Source organism: Ranitomeya imitator, chromosome 6, assembly GCF_032444005.1.
Source record: "Ranitomeya imitator isolate aRanImi1 chromosome 6, aRanImi1.pri, whole genome shotgun sequence".
In the NCBI taxonomy this organism is placed as follows: domain Eukaryota; kingdom Metazoa; phylum Chordata; class Amphibia; order Anura; family Dendrobatidae; genus Ranitomeya; species Ranitomeya imitator.
This window is the reverse complement of record NC_091287.1, coordinates 486,251,287-486,277,883: the sequence shown is the minus strand read 5'-3', so window position 1 is coordinate 486,277,883 and position 26,597 is coordinate 486,251,287. Positions and strand designations below refer to the sequence as shown.

At 44.8% G+C, this 26,597-nt stretch overlaps 1 protein-coding gene and 1 non-coding gene across 4 annotated transcripts in view; one reads left to right on the top strand and one right to left on the bottom strand.

Annotated features, from left to right (window-relative positions):
• The window catches only part of TRIQK (triple QxxK/R motif containing), a 233,056-nt gene that overhangs the window by 141,691 nt on the left and 64,768 nt on the right, over positions 1–26,597 (top strand). The window lies entirely within an intron of this gene.
• Positions 8,387–8,458, bottom strand: TRNAP-AGG (transfer RNA proline (anticodon AGG)). Its single transcript has one exon. It is a non-coding gene; the product is annotated as a tRNA-Pro (tRNA).

The following is a 26,597-nucleotide window of genomic DNA, read 5'->3' as shown; positions in this document are numbered from 1 at the left end:
GAAATCAAACTGTCCACTTAGGAAGCAACACTGATTGACAATCAATTTCTCATGCTGTTGTGCAAATGGAGTAGACAACAGATGGAAATTATTGGCACTTATCAATACACACTCAATAAAGGAGTGGTTCTGCAGGTGGGGACCACAGACCACATCTCAGTACCAATGCTTGCTGGCTGATGTTTTGGTCACTTTTGAATGTTGGTTGTGCTTTCTCACTCGTGGTAGCCTGATATGGACTTTATAACCCACACAAGTCGCTCAGGTAGTGCCACTCATCCAGGATGGCACATCATTGCCAGCTATGGCAAGAAGGTTTGCTGTGTCTGTCAGCGTAGTGTCCAGAGGCTGGAGGCTCTACGAAGAGACAGGCCAGTACACCAGAAGCCGTAGAGGGGGCCGTAGGAGGGCAACAACCCAGCAGCAGGACCGCTACCTCAGCCTTTGTGCAAGGAGGAACAGGAGGAGCACTGCCAGTGCCCTGCAAAAAGGCATCCAGCAGGCCAGAAATGAGCATGTTTCTGCACAAACGGTTAGAAACCAACTCCATGATGATGGTCAGAGTGCCCGACGTCCACAGATGGGGGTTGTGCTCACAGCCCCACATCGTGCAGGTCGATTCGCATTTGCCACAGAACACCAGGATTGGCAAATTTGACACTGGCGCCCTGTGCTCTTCACAAATGAAAGCAGGTTCACACTGAGCACATGTGACAGACGTGACAGAGTCTGGAGACTCCGTGGAGAGCGATCTGCTGCCTGCAACATCCTTCAGCATGACCGGTTTGGCAGTGGGTCAGTAATGGTGTGGGGTGGCATTTCTTTTGGAGAGCCGCACAGCCCTCCATGTGCTCGCCAGAGGTAGCCTGCCTGCCATTAGGTACCGAGATGACATCCTGAGACCCCTTGTGAGACCATATGCTGGTGCAGTTGGCCCTGGGTTGCTCCTAATGCAAATGCAGGACAATGCCAGACCTCATGTGGCTGGAGTGTCAGCAGTTCCTGCAAGATGATAGCATTGAAGCTATGGACTGGCCCGCCCGTTCCCCAGACCTGAATTTGATTGAACACATCTGGAACATCATGTCTCGCACCATCCACCAACGTCACGTTGCACCACAGACTGTCCAGGAGTTGACGGATGCTTTAGTCCAGGTCTGGGAGGAGATCCCTCGGGAGACCATCCGCCGCCTCATCAGGAGCATGCCCAGGCATTGTAGAGAGGTCATACAGGCACATGGAGGCCACACACACTACTGAGCATCATTTCCTCGTCTTGAGGCATTTCCAGTGAAGTTGGATAAACCTGTAACAACTTCCACTTTGATTTTGAGCATCATGCCAACTCCAGACCTCTGTGGGATATTAGTTGTGATTTACGTTGATAATTTTTAGGTTTTATTGTTCTCAACACATTCCACTATATAATGAATAAAGAATTACAACTGGAATATTTCATTCAGTGATATCTAGGATGTGGGACTTTAGTGTTCCCTTTGTTTTTTTTGAGCAGTGTATATATGTTTGCACTGAGATAGCCGGACTCTTAATTAATACTGCACTGAGGTTGCCGGTCTCTTTATTAATGCTGCACTCAGGTAGACGGACTCTTTATTAATGCTGCACTGAGGTAGCAGGACTCTTTATTAATGCTGCACTGAGGTAGCCGGTCTCTTTATTAATGCTGCACTGAGGGAGCCTGGACTCTTAATTGATGCTGCACTGAAGGAGCCCGGACTCTTTATTAATGCTGCACTGAGGGAGCCTGGACTCTTAATTGATGCTGCACTGAGGGAGCCCGGACTCTTTATTATTCCTGCACTGAGGTAGCCGGACTCTTTATTAATGCTGCACTGAGGGAGCCTGGACTCTTTATTAATGCTGCAATGAGGGAGCCAGACTCTTTATTAATGCTGCACAGAGGGAGGCCGGACTCTTATGCTGCCCATGGATCAGGCAATGTTAATTCCTTCATGGGTTACCTTTATTCGCAAAGTCATGGACTAGTATACCCAATAGTCTGGAGCAAGTGTGTGGGTCTACACTCGGAGATAGATGTATGCCCCTCATGCTCCTATTTTTCATGCGTACCAACTTAAGCTCCAGTTCATTTTATTTCGGTTTAGTTTCAGGTTACTGCATTTGCTGCAGGTAAGGGTATGGCGTCCCTTCCTTTTCTGCTTGATACTACATGTAAAAAGCTCCTCACCAGCTGTGAGTCCATGTTTGGGACCTGATCCTGCTCTGCCCTTATTCACACAGGACGTCACTGACACATGGTAAGGTTTTATTATTAGAGGTTGGGACCATCCCTAATTTGGATACACCTTGACGCTGGTGGGATGGCTTTTTACAACTTTTGTGTTCAAAAACTGTTATTTATATGCAATATTGCTTATTTATATTGCAATATTTACTTATTTAGCAGGGGATATGTTCATTTTGTTTCTGTCTTGGGTTTTGTACCCTCCTCATGTGTCTACTTTGGACATTCTTGACCTATGGGAATGGTAACACCCATTTGTCAATTATTCATACATTTCTAGGAGTAATAACTGAGGAGTAATGCATCATGAATTTCAAAGAAAATAAATGTCTATTGAAAACCCTAATATTCACTAATCTAGAATTGGCGGGAACAAGGACTGGTTTTCCTTAATCTGCTCAATCTATGTACAAAATACTTATATACAGTCACATACGGACTTCAGTGACCGTATAGTGGTTGGCTGCATGTACTTGTATCATTGCTGTGAAGACTACAGTACTGATAGTTTGTACAGTCAAGAGTACACGTGTTAACCTGAGTCCGCTCAGGCAAATCGACAGTAATTTTCACCACAAAAGCCATCTATATTACATGCGGGTTTTGCCATGACCATTTACACAGCACCAGCAATGTACATGAGATTTGGCAAAACTAATCTACACATTGCAAATATTATCATTGACATTGAGTGTGGTTTTTGAAATCTGCAGCATGTCCTTCTTTTTGCGGAATTCCTTCCAATGCTCTGCATGGTATTTTTGCATGGTAGAAGTGGTGACTTGAGTTGTCAGATGCTGTATTTAGTGGCATCAAATCTCCATAGACCATAATAGGCTGCAACGGTCACTTGTTGGTACAGCACTTATTCTCTTCTGGAGACCACTAGAGCATCAGCACTTGATATTTTCCACTAGCTTTTTTTTTGGTTTTGTTTTTTTTCTTTCTTAGAAAAAAAATATAAATGTTTCACTAATGTTAGAAGCTGGAGCACTTTTTCTTTTGATGCATCTCTCATAAGTCTGTCCACTGGGTGACAACCACTAGTTCTAGCCTTTGGGTTGTCAGCAGATTTTACAGATTCCGCTTTCCATTACTACAGATGTAGAAGTTTTTTGTTTTTTTTTCCTTTACAAATACTCCACCAAACATCTGTATGAACTCATCCATACTCTCTTCACATAGAAATATAATTGCGTGCATTTCATTTAAAGTTTAAGGAAATTAAAGATTTACTGGCACATAAAAGGCAGAAAGGGGAAAAAATAAATATAGCAGCGAGCCCATTTGCAGGTGAAAAGACATGTCTTTCATGCGGAACCAGCTGTATTTTCATTGAAAGAACAACAGTTTAGGAAGCCTTTCTGCATGTGTCTGTTTGATAGCATAATGTGCTCGTAAGCAGCTTAAGCCGTATTCAGAAAATAGCAATGCATTAATTTTTAAAGCAGAAAATGCAGGCGGAAAGCGGCCCTGCCACATGATGATAATGAGGTTGGATATTGTAAAGTCTGCTGAGGAAAAGCATAGAGGAAAGCTTTGAAATATGAACATTCATAAAACAATAACTAGATATTCAGATGATAATGAGATCTGGACAGCTATGTGAAGAAATGGCGAGGAGGCCCCGAGCCTCTGGTGAAGGCTGATAAAGTCCAAGGCTCGTTGCTAGAAGCCATCAGACGCCCGTCGTTTTTTCTCTAAATAAGCTGAGGTTACAGACGACCGTGCAACATTTATCTCTTATGATGATGTTACAGAGGATTTTACCTTATGTTGCTGGAAAGGCGTAATCCCCCATAATGATCACTATGTTGCTTTGTGGGGGTAGAACATTGGACAGTGAATACATCTTACAACCATTTTACTGAATGTGAATGGTGAAATTAAAGGAAATCTGACCACTGATGTATGCTGCCCAATCCTCGGGCAGTATGTATTGCCTCTGAAAATGCCAGGGACCGAGCACAACTGTAGACTAGTCGGACAAGCGGCTTCACCCCTCCCGCTACCCTGGAGGGACAGATCTTTGCCTACGTCTGTGTATATAGGCAGAGACCTGTCAATACAGGGCAGCTTGATGGAAGAAGCCACCGGGGACCTACCTGTCCGACTAGTCTACAGCACTGCTCAGTCGCCAGAGGCTAATAAAGTATGTTCTTCTCTGAAATGCCTCAGCCAGATAGGTTTCCCGTGGATTGGGCAGCATGTATCAGCTGTCAGGTTCTCTTTATAGAGTAACCGTCCGTTTAATTCCCTGCATAAATCAATAGTACACATAGTAATAAGCAATATATCTTCAGAGAAATCTGCTTCTTCTCCTCAACTGACCTTCTACCCGTGGCTGTTAGGGGCATATGTTAACTGATGAAATCAGCTGGCATGTGCCGGAAAACATGTGGGCTCAGTGCTGGAGCCCTCTTGGAATGCAGGGAATATTACCTTTGACATACAGTGGTGGAAGTAAGTATTTGATCCCTTGCTGATTTTGTAAGTTTGTCCACTGACAAAGACATGAACAGTCTATAAGGGTAGGTTCATTTTAACATTGAGAGACAAAATATTAAAAATAAAATCCAGAAAATCACACTGTATAAATTATAAAAATTTATTTGAATTTTGCTGTGAGAAATAAATATTTGATCCCTCTGGCAAACGAGACTTAATACTTGGTGGCAAAACCCTTGTTGGCAAGCACAGCAGTCAGACGTTTTTTGTAGTTGATGATGAGGTTTGCGCACAGGTCAGGAGGAATTTTGGACAACTGCTCTTTGCAGATCATCTCTAAATCATTAAAATTTTGAGGCTGTCGCATGGCAACTCGGAGCTTCATCTCCCTTCATAAGTTTTCTATGGGATTAAGGTCTAGAGACTGTCTAGGCCACTCCATGACCCTAATGTACTTCTTTTTGAGCCCCTCCTTTGTTGCCTTGGCTGTATGTTTTGGGTCATTGTCTTGCTGGAAAAGTTAAGTAAGGCAAGTGTAGGACCTGGTATAAGAGAGATGCCGTAAAGGGGCTACCAGGTACACATAAAATTGGCCATTTTTATGCGCTAAACGCTCTCATTTTTCATATTTCTAGTGCAGTAATGCAGCTATTAAAATGAATTGTTTGTGTGTTGCATTATTTACCGGATCTGTTCTTGCGTGGCCACTTCACCCATCATCTGTACCAATCATTTATTCTTGATTTATGGTTTTACTGACTTGAAAATGCATTTCTAGAATTGTCTTTATCGTAGAAATTCACAAATCAAAAGACGCCAGGTGGCATTCTGTAGGTTTTTCCTTAGGCGAGATGCCACCAGTCGGTTGACTCCTATCATGAATTTTCTATAACACAAGGCTTAGTTTAGCTGAACAGTCTGTGTGAATATTAATGAACTTGGAGATTTCGCTGCTCTGCACTTGCGGAAGGTACCTGAAGTTTTCTACATTAGAGCAATATGCTATCTTTCCAATTAATTTACCATGTTCAGACTTTTTATGTCTGGAAAAAATGTTAATTAAACCAAGGTGCTTTTGAAGATCCCGTCTTTAGCGTTTTAAGCGAGATTGCAAGTTCTTGATGTTGAATGGTCTCTTGTGGGTTAACTCTTCCAGGAGGCATTATTAATACCCCACAAGAAAAGCACTCATCTCACCCTGATTAGTGTTTGCACCTATTATACAGAAGAAGGGAATATTCTCACAAACTGCAGTAAAATCACCATAATCTGTATTCAAGATGATGAAAAAGAATAAAATATATCTGTCCAAAAATGATCATCTCAAGGTCCTAGTATATGAAAAGCCTTTTTCCTGCAGTGTAAAATTTTTGACACTGTACAAATGATGATCCCTCAAAAAGGAAATAAATAAGAAAATAGAGCAAAAGAGAGTATTAGTATAACAATCGAATAAATATATATATATATATATATACATATATATATATATATATATATAATGTAATTTTTTTTTTTTTTTTAGGTTTTTGCCAAATATTTTGTACATTGATACACAGGTAGAGATAAGACCAGATCGGGTCTGCCCCCAGCTGGCTTCTCTCTTCACCGCTCCAGGTGATTAACAGGTCTCTGTGCATGTACATACATGGGAGAGACCTGTCAGTCAACTAGAGTGGTGTGAGGAAGACAGTCAGGGGCAGCACTGGACTAGTCTGGTTTTTGTCTATGGTTCCCAGTTGGCTCTTTAAACTACGGTATGTTTTCTCTGAAGCTGGAGAAATACAGGTGCCTCTCACAAAATTAGAATATCATCAAGAAGTTAATTTATTTCAGTTCTTCAATACAAAAAGTAAAACTCCTATATAGAGTCATTACAGAGTGATCTATTTCAAGTGTTTATTTCTGTTAATGTTGATGATTATGGATTACAGCCAATGAAAACTCAAAAGTATTACCTCCGTAAATTAGAATACTTTATAACACCAGCTTGAAAATTATTTTAAAAATCTGAAATGTTGGCCTGCTGAAATGTATGTTCAGTAAGTGCACTCAGTACTTGGTCGAGGCTTCTTTTGCGTGAATTACTGCATCAATGTGGCGTGGCATGGAGGCGATCAGCCTGGGGCACTGCTGAGATGTGGAAGCCCAGGTTGCTTTGATAGCAGTCTTCAGCTTGTCTGCATTGTTGGGTCTGGTGTCTCATCTTCCTCTTGACAATACCCCATAGATTCTCTCTGGGGTTAAGGTCAGGCGAGTTTGCTGGCCAATCAAGCACAGTGATACTGTTGTTTGTAAACCAGGTATTGGTACTTTTGGCAGTGTGGACAGGCGCCAAGTCCTGCTGGAGAATTACATTTCCATCTCCAAAAAGCTTGTCGGCAGAAGGATGCATGAAGTGTTATAAAATTTCTTGGTAGACGGCTGCGCTGACTTTGATCTTGATAAAACAGAGTGGACCTACACCAGCAGATGACATGACTCCCGAAACCATCACTGATTGTGGAAACTTCACATTAGACCTCAAGCAGCTGGGATTGTGTGCCTCCTTGTGTGTCTATGACTGCCATCTGGACCTTTGTCAAGTCAGCAGACTTCCCCATGAGTGTGAAGCCTACTGAAACAGACTAAGGGACCTTTTTAAGTGGTTAGGAAGCCTTTGCAGGTTTTTTTTTATTAATCTAATTTACTGAGATAATTATTTTTGGGTTTTCATTGACCCAAGCATAATCATTAACATTAACAGAAATAAACACGTGAAATAGATCACTCTGTAATGACTCTGTATAGTATGAGTTTCACTATTTGTATTGCAGAACTGAAATAAATGAACTTCTTGATGATATTCTAATTTTGTGAGAAGCACCTGTGTGTATGTATATGTGTATATATACGTGTGTGTGTGTGTGTATATATATATATATATATATATATATATATATATATATATATATATATATACACAGGTGCATGCACACATATATACATACATACATACATACATACATACATACATACATGCATGCATACATACCTACCTACCTACCTGCTATCATGCAGTCATGCCGTGTGCTGTCTGACAGGTTCTCTTTTTTTTTTTTTTTTTTTTCTTCTCATTTTATTTGGTTATTTAAACCATTGCATTTCAGTAATACAACTTGTGGAATTGTCCCATATGAATCTTTTAACTAGCAAAAGTCAGAAGCTGGCGTATCCTCGGCAGGTAATGGCTGTTGGTTACAGCCAGGACCTGCCGCTAACCACTGCACCACCAGCAATTGTCAACCTGTTAAATGCAGCTGTTAAGCTTTGATAACGGAATTAACTGTGTGCTGGCATGAGGGCGTCATTGTGTGCACCCGTGACGTGAGCGTGGGATGCCGATGGGTTGCTATGACAGCCAGGAAACCCTGTTGAAGCACGTGGAAGGGGTTCAAAGGAGATCAGTGGTTTCTCATTGTATGCAGTAATAATGTGGTATTGCTGTATATAGTAACATAGTTAGTAAGGCCGAAAAAAGACATTTGTCCATCCAGTTCAGCCTATATTCCATCATAATAAATCCCCAGATCTACGTCCTTCTACAGAACCTAATAATTGTATGATACAATATTGTTCTGCTCCAGGAAGAAAAGAAGATGAACGCTCTGGTTCCCCCACAGAGAAAGAGTAGGGCTCGTCCAGGATATGAACCCGGGACCTCTCGCACCCTAAGCGAGAATCATACCCCTAGACCAACGAGCCGACGACAAATATATAGCCCAAGTGATCAGACAATCACAGGTTCAAGGCCCCTAACACCTATAGTGAAAAGTAAAAAAAAAAAAAAAAGTTTGAAAAAATAAAAAAAAAAACATAAGTTCAAATCCAACCATGGTTTATCTTCGCGTTCAGAAAAGTTTGATCAATCAAAATATAAAAATAACTAGATGGTGGCCCGATTCTAACGCATCGGGTATTCTAGAATATGCATGTCCTCATAGTATATTGCCCAATCATATACTATATTGCCCAGCCACGTACTATATTGCCCAGCCACGTACTATATTGCCCAGCCACGTACTATATTGCCCAGCCACGTAGTATATTTCCCAGCCACGTAGTATATTTCCCAGCCACGTAGTATATTGCCCAGCCACGTAGTATATTGCCCAGCCACGTAGTATATTGCCCAGCCACGTAGTATATTGCCCAGCCACGTAGAATATTGCCCAGCCAGGTAGTATATTGCCCAGTCACGTATGTAACAGGTTAAAAAATAAAAAATAAATATACCATCCGAAGAGCCCTTTGTAGTTCCGGCGCTTGTGAGCGGTGTCCGGTCCCAGGATTGGTATGAGCGCAGGACTTTCCGTGACGTCGCGGTCACATGACCGTGACGTCATGGAAGGTCCTTCTCCCATAGCATCTTTGGAAGCAGAACTGTTGTGAATTCTGTGGCAGAGCTCCCTCCTGTGGTCACAAGTGGTACTTCGGCTGATTCTCTCTGTGAGCTTCCGTTGGTGGAGGAGAGTGGTACTGCGGCTTCTGAGTTTCCTTCCTCAGGTGATGTGGTGATGTCGTTAGGTGCTGCTCTATTTGACTCCACCTAGTGCTCTGATCCTGGCCTCCAGTCAATGTTCTAGTATTGGACCTGTTTCCTCCTGGATCGTTCCTGTGGCCTGCTGTTCGGTACAGAGGGTCTTTTTGCCCCCTTTGCGTGTTTTTTTTGTAGGGTTTTGTGTTGACCGCAAAGTTACCTTTCCTATCCTCGCTCTGTTCAGAAAGTCGGGCCTCACTTTGCTAAATCTATTTCATCTCTACGTTTGTCTTTTAATCTTAACTCACAGTCATTATATGTGGGGGCTGCCTTTTCCTTTGGGGTATTTCTCTGAGGCAAGGTAGGCTTATTTTCTATCTTCAGGCTAGCTAGTTTCTCAGGCTGTGCCAAGTTGCATAGGGAGCGTTAGGCGCAATCCACGGCTGCCTCTAGTGTGGTTGGAGAGGATTAGGGATTGCGGTCAGCAGAGTTCCCACGTCTCAGAGCTCGTTCTATGTTTTTGGGTTATTGTCAGGTCACTGTATGTGCTCTGACTTCTATGTCCATTGTGGTACTGAATTACCTTATCATAACAGTACTGGAGGCCCAAAGTACTAATGATTCTCAATAGAGGGAAAAAAGAAGTTCTGAGACCATTTTTTTTTCTCTGCACTGTGTTTTGCCTTTTTTTTCCCCTAGACATTTGGGTGGTTCAGGACACAGGTGTAGCGATGGACATTAAAGGTCTGTCTTCATGTGTGGATCAGCTCACTGCAAGAGTACAAAATATTCAAGACTTTGTGGTTCAGAATTCTATGTTAGAACCAAGAATTCCTATTCCTGATTTGTTTTTTGGAGATAGAACTAAATTTCTGAGTTTCAAAAATAATTGTAAACTATTTCTGGCTTTGAAACCTCGCTCCTCTGGTGACCCAGTTCAACAAGTTAGGATCATTATTTCTTTTTTACGTGGCGACCCTCAGGACTGGGCATTTTCTCTTGCGTCAGGAGATCCTGCATTAAGTAATATCGATGCGTTTTTCCTGGAGCTCGGATTGCTGTACGATGAAGCTAATTCAGTGGATCAGGCAGAGAAAAATTTGCTGGCTCTGTGTCAGGGTCAGGATGAGATAGAGGTATATTGTCAGAAATTTAGAAAGTGGTCCGTACTCAATGGAATGAAGGTGCGCTCGCAGCTATTTTCAGAAAGGGTCTCTCTGAAGCCCTTAAAGGGAAGGTGCCACCAGTTTTCTTGTATTTTGTTTTTTTGTGAAATTAAGCTTAAAATAGTAATTAAAATGTATTAATGCAATGTTTGCACTGTTTGCAAACATTTCTATATGAAAAATATTATATATACATATTTACCACTAGGGGGAGCATTTTCCGTTTTAGACCTCAAGCAGCTATAGTAAGATTTAGCAGCTCTGCCCCAGGGATATTAGACCACCCAAAAGGGGAGGGAAATGGTGATGTCAGCAGTTACTGCCCCAACAGTAAGAATGAAGAGCAGCATCACAGGGCAGCACCATTTTGTGTGTGACTGCCCTGTGACCTGCTATCACCAGCAGTTACTGCATCAGAGTCAGAGCTTGTTTACAGAGGAGCAGAACACAGTGGGCTCAGCAGAATCTGGACCCAAGAAGAGTGAAGACGTGTGGTTTGCATGGAGCAGCATTAGGAGCTGTCTGGGAGCTCCAGCTCTGCAGTGAATAGCCAGGCATTATGGAGGGAGGGGAGAGATGCATTGTATGGCTAAGGCCGGGGTCACACTGGACCGCAATACGGACGAGTGCAATGCGATAAAAAAATCGCATAGCACTCGTCCCAATGTTAATCTATGGGGCAGCTCCCATCATCCGATATTTTCTCGGCCTTATTCAGGATCCGAGTGAAATCGCAGCATGCTGCGATTGTCAGCGTTTCTCGGCCGAGAATCGCCAATGGAAGTCTATGGGGCCGAGAAAAAATAGCACAGCACACGGACCATCAGTGTGACGTGCGAGAAATTCTCAGGCATTGGGCAGGTGACAGGAAAGGCTCGGCCATTATTTGCTCATTTTGCAAGTGTGTGAGAAAATCTCACCATACGGATGTCACACGGACGCCAAACGGATCATTGGATGCTAGAAAATCGCATCCTCGCACTGCACACGGATCACTGTTTTGGTAACATTTGTGCGATTTTCGTCCGTCAAAAACGGACCGTTTTTTTATACGTTGTGTGTCCCCGGCCTAAGAGTGACTGATGGGAGAGAAAGAGACGTGAAGTATGATGAGTGAGACACATATGGAGTGTGATGGGGAGATGCACCTTGAGGCTGTGTGCACACGTTCAGGATTTTTCGCATTTTTTTGCATTTGTTCGCTATAAAAATGTGATAAAAACAATTTAAAAATGCATACATCATTTATAATGCATTCCGCATTTTTTGTGCATATGTTGCGTTTTTTCTGGGGGAAAAACGCATCGCAGTAAGAAACGCAACATGTTCTGCGCATGTCGTGTCTCCTCCTTTGATGTGGGCTCTGGCGGTGAGCCCACATCAAAGTCACGACATGTCGGCTGTTTTGTACAGCTGACATGTGCGCGCAATAGCGGCAGGTGAAATCGCAATTCACCCGCCGCTATTAACCTGTTAAATGCCGCTGTCAAATGCTGACAGCGGCATTTAACTACCGCTTCCAGCCGCGCGGCCAGAAATGAGCGCATCGTCCACCCCCGTCACATGATCAGGGGTTGGCGATGCATCAGGATGGTAACCATAGAGGTCCTTGAGACCTCTATAGCTACTGATGCCGGCCTGCTGTGAGCGCCTCCCTGTGGTCGGCGCTCATAGCAAGCCTGTAATTCAGCTACGGAGCAGCAATCTGATGATCGCTGCTATGTAGCTGAGCCGATCGAGTTGTGCCAGCTTCTAGTTTCCCATGGAGGCTATTGATGCATGGCAAATGTAAAAAAAAAAATGTTTTTAAAAATATGAAAAAAAAAAATTAAAGTTTAAATCACCCCCCTTTTGCCCCATCAAAAATAAAACAATAAAAAAAATCAAACCTACACATATTTAGTATCGCCGCATTCAAAATCGCCCAATCTGTCAATAAAAAAAAACATGACTGACATGTGCCCGCAATAGCGGCGGGTGAGATCGCGATTCAACCGTTCCTCTGTATGTGTTTTCCGTCCGGCGGAAACAGCTGTTTTGACGGATCCTGCAAAAAACGGATGAAACGTGTGGCCATCCGGCGCTAATACAACTCAATGAGAAAATAACGGATCCGGCGAAAAAAAAACTTATCTGGCAGAAAAAAAAGTAAATTGTGGAAAAAAAAAAAAACGGATCTGGCGGAAAAAAACGGATTAGGCGAGAAAAAAAGGATCCGATGGAAAAAAAACTGATCTGGCAGAAAAAAAAGGAACTTGTGGAAAAAAAACGGATCCGGCGGAAAAAAACGGATTAGGCGGGAAAAAAAGGATCCGATGGAAAAAAAACTGATCTGGCAGAAAAAAAAAGGAAATTGTGGGAGAAAACGGATAAGGCGGAAAAAAACGGATAAGGCGGAAAAAAATGGATGTGGCGGGAAAAAACGGATCCGGCGAAAAAAACTGATCTGGCAGAAAAAAAAGGAACTTGTGGAAAAAAAACGGATCCGGCGGAAAAAAAAATGGATCAGGCGGGAAAAAAAAGGATCCGATGGAAAAAAAACTGATCTGGCAGAGAAAAAAGAAAATTGTGGAAAAAAACGGATCTGGCGGGAAAAAAAAGGATCCGATGGAAAAAAAACTGATCTGACAGAAAAAAAAGGAAATTGTGGAAAAAAAACGGATCCGGCGGGAATTAACGGATCCAGCAGGAAAAAATGGATCCGGCGGGAAAAAACGGATCCGGCGGAAAAAAACGGATCCGGCGGGAAAAAATGGATCCGGTGGAAAAAACGGGTCTGGCGGAAAAAAACGGATTCTGCAAATGTGCTCGCAGGATGCGTTTTTTTCCCATAAACTTGTATTAGCGACAGATCGTGACGGATGGCCACACGTCGCGTGGTCGCGTCCGTCGTGCAACGGATCCGTCGTGTTTTGGCGGACCGTCGGCACGAAAAAACGTTCAAGTGAACTTTTTTTGTCCAGCGCGTCCGCCATTTTCTACCGCGCATGCGCTGCCAAAACTCCGCCCCCTCCTTCCAGACTTCAGAATGGGCAGTGGATGTGTTGAAAAACTGCATCCGCTGCCCACGTCGGGCACAAATTTCACAACGTGCGTCGGTACGTCGGCCCGACGCATAGCGACGGACTCGTACCGACGCAAGTGTGAAAGAGGCCTTTATGAGGGTTGAATTTAAAAAAAAAAAAAACAAAAAAAAACGCATGGGCGCCCGTGCAATTTTCTGCGCCAGTGGGGGAAAGCCAACGGCCGGGGGCCAATATCTGTAGCCTGCTATGAATATCAGCCCGCAGCTGTCTGTATAGCCTTTACTGGCTATTAAAATAGGGGGACCCCCCCCAAAAAAAATTGCGTGGGGTCCCCCTATATTTTATAGCCAGAAAGGCTACGCAGACAGCTGCAGGCTGATATTCATAGCCTAGAGAGGGGCCATGGATATTGCCCCCCCCAGGCTACAAATACCAGTCCGCAGCCGCCCCAGAAATGGCGCATCTGTAAGATGCGCCAATTCCGGCACTTAGCCCCTCTCTTCCCACTCCCGTGTAGCGGTGGGATATGGGGTAATGAAGGGTTAATGTCACCTTGCTATTGTAAGGTGACATTAAGCCGGGTTAATAACGGAGAGGCGTCAATAAGACGACTATCCGTTATTAATCCAATAGTAAGAAAGGGTTAAAAAAAACACGCACACATTAGGAAAAAAGTATTTTAATATTCTTCATTTCACCATACTTACCATACTTCAGCGCCTGCAAAAAACGTAAAATAATAAACCGTATACTACCTATCCGCCGTAGTCCAATTAATATCGAGTGTTCCACGACGATCTCCCCTATAGAACAGTGACATCGGGTGATGTCACCGCTCTATAGGACCCTCAGTGACACACTGACAGGAGACAATGGCTCCTCCAGTGCATCACTGAGAGGTTACCTTAGGACAAGGTCTCACTTTATGGCAATTGCTGCCTGGGAAAATTTCTCATACAGCAATGGCATAAAGTGAGACTAGGGACTTTTTTTTTTTACAGTGGCGGAGGAATACAGTGGTGGAAGGATACCTTCCTGCTGTCATTGTGTTCCTGGAGCCCCTGGAGAGCAGTCGCATTATCTGATGCTGCTGCTCTCCACGGGAGAACGCCGTGGGACACTCGTGGATTTCTGCGGACAGGGAGTATATTGGTTGTTTTTTTAATATTTTTTTTACAGATGACACTGGCTTCGAGGAACAAAGTGACAAGTAATGGTGAGTATGAAATCTATGTTTAATGTACTGTATGTCTATATGTATGTAATGTATGAATGTATTGTATGTAGCATGCATGGAGTATGTATGTAGCATGTATGTAGCATGTATGTATGGAGTATTTTTTTTTTCATTCAACACATTAGCCGGATGATGGGACTATTACTGTCCCATAATTGGCTAATGTGTCAATCACTGTCATTGTAGCAGGACGATGCTTGCATACACGCATAGAGCCCCCCCCACGCCGCACAGAGACCCCCCCACGCCGCACAGAGACCCCTCCACGCCGCACAGAGACCTCCCCACGCCGCACAGAGATCCCTCCACGCCGCACAGAGATCCCACGCCGCACAGAGACCCCCCCACGCCGCACAGACATCCCCCCACGCCGCACAGAGACCCCCCACTCCGCACAGAGACCCCCCCCACGCCGCACAGAGATCCCCCCACGCCGCACAGAGACCCCTCCACGACGCACAGAGACCCCCCCACGCCGCACAGAGACCCCCCACGCCGCACAGAGATCCCTCCACGCCGCACAGAGACCCCTCCACGCCGCACAGAGACCTCCCCACGCCGCACAGAGATCCCCCACGCCGCAGAGATCCCCCACGCCGCACAGAGATCCCCCACGCCGCACAGAGACCCCCCCACGCCGCACAGAGATCCCCCACGCCGCACAGAGACCCCCCCACGCCGCACAGAGACCCCCCCACGCCGCACAGAGACCACCCCACGCCGCACAGAGACCCTAACACGCCGCACAGAGAGGGAGAGCGACACAGGGGGAGAGTGCAGTTTACCGGAGATCACTGGGACTCTGTGCAAGTGGGGAGGCGGAGACAGAGCAGGAGAAGCACACAGGGCAGCATGTGAGAGCAGAGGATGTCTGCCCAGGATGTGCAGTGCCTGGAGTACAGAGGAGCAGTCAGTGCTTCTCTCCTGTGATAGAGAGCAAGTGGAGCTCGGCAGATAGCACAGGGCTCTAATAAAATGGCAGCTAGTCACACCTACAGCAGTGAGTTGTGCAGCCCACAGAGGCGTGCCCAGCTCACTGCTAATGCTGCTGCAATGTTACAGATAGGGTCCGAGCCGGTCTATTATCTCCTATGTCCATGGGGTGCCGTAATCTGACACTGATAGTGACGTACTACTGCTGCAAAACCAAGATGTCAGCCCCCAGTGCATTCTTTCAACTCATATAACACACGGAATCTGTTTTACATGCATTCATATCTGGGTTATAACAGCATGTTATGCTACATTACATTGATTAATTAATGATCTACAAACGCGGTACCTTCCCTTTAAGGATGTCATGGTGGGATTTCCTATGCCTGCTGGTCTGAATGAGTCTATGTCTTTGGCCATTCAGATCGGTCGACGCTTGCGTGAGCGTAAATCTGTGCACCATTTGGCGGTATTATCTGAGCATAAACCTGAGCCTATGCAGTGCGATAGGACTTTGACCAGAGTTGAACGGCAAGAACACAGACGTCTGAATGGGCTGTGTTTCTACTGTGGTGATTCCACTCATGCTATCTCTGATTGTCCTAAACGCACTAAGCGGTTCGCTAGGTCTGCCACCATTGGTATGGTACAGTCAAAATTTCTTTTGTCCGTTACCTTGATCTGCTCTTTGTCATCTTATTCTGTCATGGCATTTGTGGATTCAGGCGCTGCCCTGAATTTGATGGACTTGGGGTATGCTAGGCGTTGTGGGTTTTTCTTGGAGCCCTTGCAGTGTCCTATTCCATTGAGAGGAATTGATGCTACGCCTTAAGCCTCAGTACTGGACCCAGCTGACCATGTGCATGCTCCTGCACATCAGGAGGTTATTCGCTTTCTGGTGTTGCATAATCTGCATGATGTGGTCGTGTTGGGGTTGCCATGGCTACAAGTCCATAATCCAGTATTAGATTGGAAATCCATGTCTGTGTCCAGCTGGGGTTGTCAGGGGGTACATGGTGATGTCCCATTTCTGTCTATTTCGTCATCCACCCCTTCTGAGGTTCCAGAGTTCTTGTCTGATTACCGGGATGTATTTGATGAGCCCAAGTCCGATACCCTACCTCCGCATAGGGATTGTGATTGTGCTATCGATTTGATTCCTGGTAGTAAATTCCCAAAAGGTCGACTGTTTAATTTATCTGTGCCTGGGCACGCCGCTATGCGGAGTTATGTGAAGGAGTCCTTGGAGAAGGGGCATATTCGCCCGTCATCGTCGCCATTAGGAGCAGGGTTCTTTTTTGTGGCCAAGAAGGATGGTTCGCTGAGACCTTGTATAGATTACCGCCTTCTAAATAAGATCACTGTTAAATTTCAGTACCCCTTGCCGTTGTTATCTGATTTGTTTGCTCGGATTAAGGGGGCTAGTTGGTTCACCAAGATAGATCTTCGTGGTGCGTATAATCTTGTGTCACAGTCTGGCCATCGAATGTGGCCGACACAGGCAGAGCTACAAGCCCAGGGAGGAAAGACTGTGCCAACACTGTGATCAGGAGGCCATAGAGGACGAAACCCACTTCCTGCTACACTGCTCCAAATACTCAGCAGTGAGGGACACTCACTTCAGGAGACTCTCACATCTCTTCCCAGACTTCATCACCATGAAGGAGGAAGAGAAAACCTATATCTTGCTGGGAGAAGAAGAGAGAGCGGTGGAGATAGCAGCGCGGTATGTGAGCGAATGTCATAGACTACGAGAAAGAGAACTATGATGCCATGGACTATAGCCCCCAACCTGGACCTGCCCCATCCACCTCCCCTATGCCATGGACTATAGCCCCCACCCTGGATCTGCCCCATCCATCTCCCCTATGCCATGGACTATAGCCCCCACCCTGGATCTGCCCCATCCACCTCCCCCCACAGCTCCTACCCAACATCCCCTCAGTCCCTATCCCTATTGCCTCTATACACTTGCTTTGGCAAAACTGATGTGTATTTGGTCCTGCCAATAAAGCTTCTTTGAATCTTGAATCTTGAATCTTGAATCTTGTGCGTATTAAGCGAGGCGATGAATGGAAAACTGCATTTAATACGCCCGAGGGCCATTTTGAGTATCTAGTAATGCCATTCGGACTTGCCAATGCTCCATCAGTGTTTCAGTCCTTTTGCATGACATCTTCCGAGAGTACCTGGATAAATTCCTGATTGTGTACTTGGATGACATTTTGATCTTCTCGGATGATTGGGAGTCTCATGTGAAGCAGGTCAGAACGGTGTTTCAGGTCCTGCGTGCTAATTCTTTGTTTGTGAAGGGATCAAAGTGTCTCTTTGGTGTTCAGAAGGTTTCATTTTTGGGGTTCATCTTTTCCCCTTTTACTATCGAGATGGACCCTGTTAAGGTCCAAGCCATCCATGATTGGACTCAGCCGACATCTCTGAAAAGTCTGCAAAAGTTCCTGGGCTTTGCTAATTTTTATCGTCGCTTCATCTGCAATTTTTCTAGTATTGCTAAACCATTGACCGATTTGACCAAGAAGGGTGCTGATGTGGTCAATTGGTCTTTTACTGCTGTGGAAGCTTTTCAAGAGTTGAAGCATCGTTTTTCTTCTGCCCCTGTGTTGTGTCAACCAGATGTTTCGCTTCCATTCCAGGTAGAGGTTGATGCTTCTGAGATTGGAGCAGGGGCTGTTTTGTCGCAGAGAAGTTCTGATTGCTCGGTAATGAAACCATGCGCCTTCTTTTCCAGGAAGTTTTCGCCTGCTGAGCGAAATTATGATGTTGGCAATCGAGAGTTGCTGGCCATGAAGTGGGCATTCGAGGAGTGGCGTCATTGGCTTGAGGGAGCTAAGCATCGCGTGGTGGTCTTGACTGATCATAAGAACTTGACTTATCTTGAGTCTGCCAAGCGATTGAATCCTAGACAGGCTCGTTGGTCGCTGTTTTTTGCCCGTTTTGACTTTGTGATTTCTTACCTTCCGGGCTCTAAAAATGTGAAGGCGGATGCCCTGTCTAGGAGTTTTGTGCCCGACTCTCCGGGTTTATCTGAGCCGGCGGGTATTCTCAAAGAGGGAGTAATTGTGTCTGCCATCTCCCCTGATTTGCGGCGGGTGCTGCAAAAATTTCAGGCTAATAAACCTGATCGTTGCCCAGCGGAGAAACTGTTTGTCCCTGATAGGTGGACGAATAAAGTTATCTCTGAGGTTCATTGTTCGGTGTTGGCTGGTCATCCTGGAATCTTTGGTACCAGAGAGTTAGTGGCTAGATCCTTTTGGTGACCATCTCTGTCGCGGGATGTGCGTTCTTTTGTGCAGTCCTGTGGGATTTGTGCTCGGGCTTAGCCCTGCTGTTCTCGTGCCAGTTGGTTGCTTTTGCCCTTGCCGGTCCCGAAGAGGCCTTGGACACATATCTCTATGGATTTTATTTCAGATCTTCCCGTCTCTCAAAAGATGTCAGTCATTTGGGTGGTCTGTGATCGCTTCTCTAAGATGGTCCATTTGGTACCCTTTTCTAAATTACCTTCCTCCTCTTTTTTGGTGCCATTGTTCTTCCAGCATGTGGTTCATTTACATGGCATTCCAGAGAATATCGTTTCTGACAGAGGTTCCCAGTTTGTTTCGAGGTTTTGGCGAGCCTTTTGTGCTAGGATGGGCATTGACTTGTCTTTTTCCTCGGCTTTCCATCCTCAGACTAATGGCCAGACCGAACGAACCAATCAGACCTTGGAAACATATCTGAGATGCTTTGTTTCTGCTGATCAGTATGACTGGGTGTCCTTTTTGCCTTTGGCTGAGTTCGCCCTTAATAATCGGGCCAGCTCGGCTACCTTGGTTTCGCTGTTTTTCTGCAACTCTGGGTTCCATCCTCGTTTCTCTTCAGGGCAGGTTGAGTCTTCGGACTGTCCTGGTGTGGATACTGTGGTGGACAGGTTGCAGCAGATTTGGACTCATGTAGTGGACAATTTGACCTTGTCCCAGGAGAAGGCTCAACGTTTCGCTAATCGCAGACGCTGTGTGGGTCCCCGACTTCGTGTTGGGGATTTGGTTTGGTTATCTTCTCGTCATATTCCTATGAAGGTTTCCTCTCCTAAGTTTAAACCTCGTTTCATTGGTCCGTATAGGATTTCTGAGGTTCTTAATCCTGTGTCTTTTCGTCTGACTCTTCCAGATTCCTTTTCCATACATAACGTATTCCATAGGTCATTGTTGTGGAGATACGTGGCACCTATGGTTCCATCTGTTGATCCTCCTGCCCCGGTTTTGGTGGAGGGGGAGTTGGAGTATATTGTGGAGAAGATTTTGGATTCTCGTGTTTGAAGACGGAAACTCCAGTATCTGGTTAAGTGGAAGGGTTATGCTCAGGAAGATAATTCCTGGGTCTTTGCCTCTGATGTCCATGCTCCCGATCTTGTTCGTGCCTTTCATATGGCTCATCCTGGTCGTCCTGGGGGCTCTGGTGAGGGTTCGGTGACCCCTCCTCAAGGGGGGGGTACTGTTGTGAATTCTGTGGCAGAGCTCCCTCCTGTGGTCACAAGTGGTACTTCGGCTGATTCTCTCTGTGAGCTTCCGTTGGTGGAGGAGAGTGGTACTGCGGCTTCTGAGTTTCCTTCCTCAGGTGATGTGGTGATGTCGTTAGGTGCTGCTCTATTTAACTCCACCTAGTGCTCTGATCCTGGCCTCCAGTCAATGTTCTAGTATTGGACCTGTTTCCTCCTGGATCGTTCCTGTGGCCTGCTGCTCTGCATAGCTAAGTTCCGCTTTTGCTATTTTGATTGCTGTTTTTTCCTGTCCAGCTTGCTATTTGTTTTTTCTTGCTTGCTGGAAACTCTGGGACGCAGAGGGTGTACCTCCGTGCCGTTAGTTTGGTACGGAGGGTCTTTTTGCCCCCTTTGCGTGGTTTTTTGTAGGGTTTTGTGTTGACCGCAAAGTTACCTTTCCTATCCTCGCTCTGTTCAGAAAGTCGGGCCTCACTTTGCTAAATCTATTTCATCTCTACGTTTGTCTTTTCATCTTAACTCACAGTCATTATATGTGGGGGCTGCCTTTTCCTTTGGGGTATTTCTCTGAGGCAAGGTAGGCTTATTTTCTATCTTCAGGCTAGCTAGTTTCTCAGGCTGTGCCGAGTTGCATAGGGAGCGTTAGGCGCAATCCACGGCTGCCTCTAGTGTGGTTGGAGAGGATTAGGGATTGCGGTCAGCAGAGTTCCCACGTCTCAGAGCTCGTTCTATGTTTTTGGGTTATTGTCAGGTCACTGTATGTGCTCTGACTTCTATGTCCATTGTGGTACTGAATTACCTTATCATAACACAGAACCTGCCGCTTGCAGTGCCGAAGAGAGGACGCGACGGCGGAAGGTGAGAATAAGGTTTTTTTTTATTATTATTATTTTTAAGATTAGACCGTTTTACTATTGATGCTGCGTTCGCAGCATCAATAGTAAAGAGTTGGGACATGCAGGGTTAATAGTGGCGGTAACGGAGTGCGTTACCCGCAGCATAACGCGGTCCGTTACCGCCGGCATTAACCCTGTGTTAGCGGTGACCGGAGGGGAGTATGCGGGCGACAAGCACTGACTGCGGGGAGTAAGGAGCGGCCATTTTCTTCCGGACTTTGCCCGTCGCTGATTGGTCACGGCAACCATGACAGGCAGCTGTCGAGACCAATCAGCGAATGAATAACCGTGACAGACAGAAGGACAGACAGACGGAAGTGACCCTTAGACAATTATATAGTAGATTGACCCGATCGGTAAACAAAGTGAACGGGAAAAGTCCAAGAACGACAAAATTACATTATTTTGTTAGCTCCAATTCTACAAAAAATGCTGTAACTAGTGATCAAAATGTCATATTCTTAAAGTGTTATCAAGAAAAACAATGCCTCGCAAAAAAAAAAAAAGCCAATAACACCGTTCCATCAACCGAAAAATGAAAACTCTACGGGTCTTTGAAAAGGGCAACGCAACCCAAAAAATTATATTTTTCAAACTCCCTGATTTTATTTTCACAACTAAAATTTTTAAAAACTGGACATGTTTGGTAACGGCATAATTGTGCAAATGAGAAGAATCATAATCCGGAGCCATTTTTTTACTACTCTGCGTAAGCCGTAAAAACAATTCCAAAAAAAGCAATGTCAGAATGTTTTTAGGTTTTTTTCTTTCTGTTTTTCACAATTCCACTGCACTTTGGATTTTTGTTTTCCATTGTTTCCAGTGTATTGTGTGGTAAAATGAATGGTGTCATTCAAAATTACAACTCGACCCGCAAACAACAAGTAGTATGTTTATAATGACGCAGTTGTACTTTGGAATGTAGGGGAGGAAATAAACGAAAACACAAAAAAACTAACGTGATCATGCCAGGAAGGGATTAAAATAACTTAAAAGTCCTTTAATAGGATATTTTAGTTACATTTGGGTTTGCTTAACTGGCTGAATATATATACCGTAGTCTATTCTATAAAAATGAACATTATTGAAAATATTTAAATATTTGACTGCAAACATACACTCTTAACCCCTTTACCCCCAAGGGTGGTTTGCACGTCAATGACCAGGCCAATTTTTACAATTCTGACCACTGTCCCTTTATGAGGTTATAACTCTGGAACGCTTCAACGGATCCTGGTGATTCTGACATTGTTTTCTCGTGACATATTGTACTTCATTATAGTGGTAAAATTTCTTTGATAGGACCTGCGTTTATTTGTGAAAAAAACGGAAATTTGGCGAAAATTTTGAAAATTTCGCAATTTTCAAACATTGAATTTTTATGCAATTAAATCACAGAGATATGTCACACAAAATACTTAATAAGTAACATTTCCCACATGTCTCCTTTACATCAGCATAATTTTGGAACCAATTTTTTTTTTTGTTAGGGAGTTATAAGGGTTAAAAGTTGACCAGCAATTTCTCATTTTTACAACACCATTTATTTTTTTAGGGACCACATCTCATTTGAAGTCATTTTGAGGGGTCTATATGATAGAAAATACCCAAGTTTGACACCATTCTAAAAACTACACCCCTCAAGGTGCTCAAAACCACATTCAAGAAGTTTATTAACCCTTCAGGTGTCTAATAGAAATTTTTGGAATGTTTAAATAAAAATGATCATTTAACTTTTTTACACAAAAAATTTACTTCAGCTCCAATTTGTTTTATTTTACCAAGGGTAACAGGAGAAAATGGACCCCAAAAGTTGTTGTCCAATTTGTCCTGACTACGCTGATACCCCATATGTGGCAGTAAACCACTGTTTGGGCGCATGGGAGAGCTCGGAAGTGACACCATTTTGGAAAGTAGACCCCCTAAGGAACTTATCTGGATGTGTGGTGAGCACTTTGACCCACCAAGTGCTTCACAGAAGTTTATAATGCAGAACCGTAAAAATAAAAAATCATATTTTTTCACAAAAATTATATTTTTGCCCCCAATTTTTTATTTTTCCAAGGGTAAGAGAAGAAATTGGACCTCAAAAGTTGTTGTCCAATTTGTCGTGAGTACGCTGATACCCCATATGTGGCAGTAAACCACTGTTTGGGCGCATGGGAGAGCTCGGAAGGGAAGGAGCGCAGTTTGACTTTTCAATGCAAAATTGACAGAAATTGAGATGGGACGCCATGTTGGTTTGGAGAGCCACTGATGTGCCTAAACATTGAAACCCCCCACAAGTGACACCATTTTGGAAAGTAGACCCCCTAAGGAACTTATCTAGATGTGTGGTGAGCACTTTGACTCACCAAGGGCTTCACAGAAGTTTATAATGCAGAGCCATAAAAATAAAACAAAATTTTTTTCCCACAAAAATTATTTTTTAGCCCCCAGTTTTGTATTTTCCCTAGGGTAACAGGAGAAATTGGACCCCAAAAGTTGTTGTCCAATTTGTCCTGAGTACGCTGATACCCCATATGTAGGGGGGAACCACCGTTTGGGCGCATGGGAGGGCTCGGAAGGGAAGGAGCGCCATCTGGAATGCAGAATTAGATGGAATGGTCTGCAGGCGTCACATTGCGTTTGCAGAGCCCCTAATGTACCTAAACAGTAGAAACCCCCCACAAGTGACACCATTTTGGAAAGTAGACCCCCTAAGGAACTCATCTTGATGTGTTGTGAGAGCTTTGAACCCCCAAGTAGTTCACTACAGTTTATAATGCAGAGCCGTGCAAATAAAAAATCTTTTTGTTTTCCCACAAAAATTATTTTTTAGCCCCCAGTTTTGTATTTTCTCAATGGTAACAGGAGAAATTGGACCACAAAAGTTGTTGTCCTATTTGTCCTGAGTACGCTGATACCCCATATGTTGGGGTAAACTCCTGTTTGGGCACACGGGAGAGCTCAGAAGGGAAGGAGCACTGTTTTACTTTTTCAACGCAGAATTGGCTGGAATTGAGATCGGACGCCATGTCGTGTTTGGAGAGCCCCTGATGTGCCGAAACAGTGGAAACCCCCCAATTATAACTGAAACCCTAATCTAAACACACCCCTAACCCTAATTCCAACGGTAACCCTAACCACACCTCTAACCCTGACACACCCCTAACCCTAATCCCAACCCTATTCCCAACTGTAAATGTAATCTAAACCCTAACCCTAACTTTAGCCCCAACCCTAACTGTAGCCCCAACCCTAACCCTAGCCCTAACCCTAGCCCTAACCCTAATCCTAGCCCTAACCCTAGCCCTAACCCTAGCCCTAACCCTAATCCTAGCCCTAACCCTAGCCCTAACCCTAGCCCTAACCCTAATCCTAACCCTAGCCCTAATGGGAAAATGGAAATAAATACATTTTTTTTTATTTTTCCCTAACTAAGGGGGTGATGAAGGGGGGTTTGATTTAGTTTTATAGCGAGTTTTTTAGCGGATTTTTATGATTGGCAGCCGTCACACACTGAAAGATGCTTTTTATTGCAAAAAATATTTTTTGCAATACCACATTTTGAGAGCTATAATTTTTCCATATTTTGGTCCACAGAGTCATGTGAGGTCTTGTTTTTTGCGGGACGAGTTGACGTTTTTACTGAAAACATTTTCGGGCACGTGACATTTTTTGATCGCTTTTTATTCCGATTTTTGTGAGGAAGAATGACCAAAAACCAGCTATTCATGAATTTCTATTGGGGGAGGCGTTTATACCGTTCCGCGTTTGGTAAAATTGATAAAGCAGTTTTATTCTTCGGGTCAGTACGATTGCAGCGATACCTCATTTATATCATTTTTTTATGTTTTGGCGCTTTTATACGATAAAAACTATTTTACAGAAAAAATAATTATTTTTGCATCGCTTTATTCTCAGGACTATAACTTTTTTATTTTTTTGCTGATGATGCTGTATGGCGGCTCGTTTTTTGTGGGACAAGATGACGTTTTCAGCGGTACCATGGTTATTTATATCTGTCTTTTTGATCGCGTGCTATTCCACTTTTTGTTCGGCAGTATGATAATAAAGCGTTGTTTTTTGCCTCGTTTTTTTTTTTTTTTTCTTACGGTGTTTACTGAAGGGGTTAACTAGTGGGACAGTTTTATAGGTCGGGTTGTTACGGACGCGGCGATACTAAATATGTGTACTTTTTATTGGGGTTTTTTGTTATTTAGATGAAGAAATGTATTCATGGGAATAATATTTTTTTTTTTTTTTTTTTACACATTTAGAAAATTTTTTTTAACTTTTTTACTTTGTCCCAGGGGGGGACATCACAGATCGGTGATCTGACAGTTTGCACAGCACTCTGTCAGATCACCGATCTGATAGGAGTGCAGGCTGCTTCACAGTGCCTGCTCTGAGCAGGCTCTGTGAAGCCACCTCCCTCCCTGCAGGACCCAGATCCGCGGCCATCTTGGATCCGGGGCTCGGGCAGGCAGGGAGGGAGGTAAGACCCCCGCAGCAACGCGATCACATCGCGTTGCTGCGGGGGGCTCAGGGAAGCCCGCAGGGAGCCCCCTCCCTGCGCGGTGCTTCCCTGCACCGCCGGCACATCGCGATCATCTTTGATCGCAGTGTGCCAGGGGTTAATGTGCCGGGGGCGGTCCGTGACCGCTCCTGGCACATAGTGCCGGATGTCAGCTGCGATAGGCAGCTGACACCCGGCCGCGATCGGCGGCGCTCCCCTCGTGAGCGCCGCCGATCGCGCTGGACGTACTATCCCGTCCAGGGTCAGATAAGCCCAGGGCACCTCGACGGGATAGTACGTCTAAGGTCACAGAGGGGTTAAGGTATACCAATGACCATTTTAAGCAAACAATTGGTTCAAATATGTTTTTTTCTCATAAGTATTCTTTCTGTGTTTGATAGAACCACGTAATTATAGACTATGGGGCAGTTTACGTGTACCGTACTTTCTTTTTTTTCCCCAGCTGAATTGTCCACTTAAAGGGAACCTGTCACCCCGTTTTTTGAGATTGAGCTATAAATACTGTTAAATAGGGCCTGCGCTGTGTGTTCCTATAGTGTATGTAGTGTACCCCGATTCCCCACCTATGCTGAGAAATAACTTACCAAAGTCGCCGTTTTCGCCTGTCAATCAGGCTGGTCAGGTCGGGAGGGCGTGGTGACATCGCTGGTTCTTCCTCAGCTTTACGTTGGTGGCGTAGTGGTGAAGAAGCAGCGCGCGATCTGCGCTGTCATCCCTTTCGTCGGTGGGGGCGGCCATCTTCCTGGGGCCGCGCGTGCGCAGATCGAGTGCTCTGCTGCACGGGGCTTCAGGAAAATGGCCGCGGGATGCCGCGCGTGCGCATTAGAGATCGCGGCGGCCATTTTCCCAAAGCCGAGTTTGCATCTCGGCTTTGGGAAAATGGCCGCCGCGATCTCTAATGCGCACGCGCGGCATCCCGCGGCCATTTTCCTGAAGCCCCGTGCAGCAGAGCACTCCATCTGCGCACACGCGGCCCCAGGAAGATGGCCGCCCCCACCGATGCAAGGGATTACAGCGCAGATCGCGCGCTGTGTCTTCACGTGGGCGCAGGGAAGTCGGAACTCTGGACATGCGCACACCACTACGCCACCA